The sequence below is a fragment of the Arachis hypogaea genome, chromosome 3 (genome assembly GCF_003086295.3).
Source record: "Arachis hypogaea cultivar Tifrunner chromosome 3, arahy.Tifrunner.gnm2.J5K5, whole genome shotgun sequence".
Taxonomy (NCBI): Eukaryota; Viridiplantae; Streptophyta; class Magnoliopsida; order Fabales; family Fabaceae; genus Arachis; species Arachis hypogaea.
In genome coordinates this window covers 43,954,803-43,956,753 of record NC_092038.1, presented here as the reverse complement: position 1 = coordinate 43,956,753, position 1,951 = coordinate 43,954,803, and the positions used below count along the sequence as shown (strand labels likewise).

At 42.6% G+C, this 1,951-nt stretch overlaps 1 non-coding gene across 1 annotated transcript; it reads right to left on the bottom strand.

Moving 5' to 3' along the window:
* Window positions 1–281: 281 nt before the first annotated feature.
* Window positions 282–385, bottom strand: LOC112793922 (small nucleolar RNA R71). The gene has a single exon (XR_003198609.1). It is a non-coding gene; the product is annotated as a small nucleolar RNA R71 (small nucleolar RNA).
* Window positions 386–1,951: the final 1,566 nt, after the last annotated feature.

Below are 1,951 nucleotides of genomic sequence, written 5' to 3'. Positions count from 1 at the left end.
AATTAAAACCCCAGCTCATCACCCTTGTTCAGAATAACTGCTCATTTGGAGGAAGTGCCCAAGAAGACCCCAATCAATATCTAACCACCTTGCTGAGAATATGTGACACTATGAAGTCTAATGGAGTCCACCCGGATGTCTATAGGCTGCTTTTATTCCCTTTTTCACTCAGGGACAAAGAATCCAAGTGGTTGGAGTCCTTCTTAAAAGAAAGCTTAACAAATTGGGAAGATGTGGTGAACAAATTTTTGGCAAGATTCTACCCTCCTCAAAGAATTAACAGGCTGAGAGCTGAGGTGCAGACTTTCAGGCAACAAGATGGTGAAACTCTCTATGAGGCATGGGAGAGGTTCAAGGACTTAACAAGAAGATGCCCACCAGACATGTTCAATGAATGGGTTCAGCTTCACATTTTCTACGAAGGTCTCTCTTATGAGTCAAAGAAGGCTATAGATCATTCTTCAGGGGGCTCTCTAAACAAGAAGAAAACCATTGAAGAAGCCATAGATGTCATTGAGACGGTAGCTGAGAATGACTACTTCTATGCTTCTGAAAAAAGCAACACTCGAGGAGTAATGGAGCTGAACCACATGGATGCATTGCTAGCTCAAAATAAGATGATCACCAAGCAGCTAGCGGATCTTACCAAGAAGGTGGAGGAAAACCAAGTTACAATAGTCATCACTTCATCACCAGCTCAAGAAGGAGTGAATATAGGAGAAGAAGGTGACTGGGAATAAGCCAATTATATTGGAAACTCACCTAGACAAATCCATGATCTGTACTCCAAAACTTACAACTCTGGATGGAAAAATCACCGTAACTTTGGATGGGGGAATCAACAAAACCAAGGCCAAGACCAAAGACGCCACAACCACAACCCCAACAACAATGCAACTCACTAACATACCTCACAGAGATCCTATCAACATCCATCTAACCACCCTTCTCAACCACCTAATCCCAACCCACCATCACTAATTGAGGATAGACTTTCCAAGATTGAGACTTTATTTGAAAGCATATGTAAGGAAATTCAAGATAGTAAAGCTTTCCGGGAAGAAGTACGATCCAACATGCAGAATCAAGATGCTACTATCAAGAAACTTGAAACACAAATTGGTTACTTATTCAAGCAAGCCCCTGGCCACAACATTTGCAGCAACACTAACTCAACGCCAAGGGAGGAATGTCAAGCTATCACCCTCAAAAATGGGAAGGAATTGAAGGAGACCCACAAGAAACCACCAGAGAAGAATTCGGATGAAGAAGAAAAGGGACAAGAGGGAACTCGAGTCTCCACTCCCAAGTCACATCAAGAAGGAGAAGTGCTCAAACCATGCCTTTCAAAAGCTCTATACCCCCAGCAGTTGCAGTTAAAGAAGAAGGGAGAGGATAACCAATTCTAAAGATTCTTGGAAATCTTTAAGAAGCTACAAATCAACATACCCTTTGCTGAAGCAATAGAGCAAATGCCACTCTACGCCAAGTTCTTGAAGGAATTGATGACCAAGAAGAGAAGCTGGAAGAATAATGAGACCGTGGTACTCACCAAAGAATGTAGTGCCATCATCCATCACAAATTGCCCCAGAAATTGAGGGATCCTGGGAGCTTTCAAATCCTTTGTATTATAGGGGAAATCACAGTGAAAAAGGCTTTATGTGATCTAGGAGCTAGCATAAATCTGATGTCCTTAGCGATGATGCAAAAAATGAGGATTGAGGAAGTCAAACCAACAAGAATGGCCCTGCAACTAGCAGACAGATCATTCAAGTTTCCCCACGGAATAGTAGAAGACTTGTTGGTGAAGGTGGGAGACTTCATCTTTCCAGCAGAGTTTGTGGTATTAGACATGGAGAAAGGAGCTAAGACTTCCATCATCCTGGGAAGGCCATTCTTGGCCACTGCCGAAGCCATCATTGATGTCCAAAAAGGTGAACTTGTCCTTAG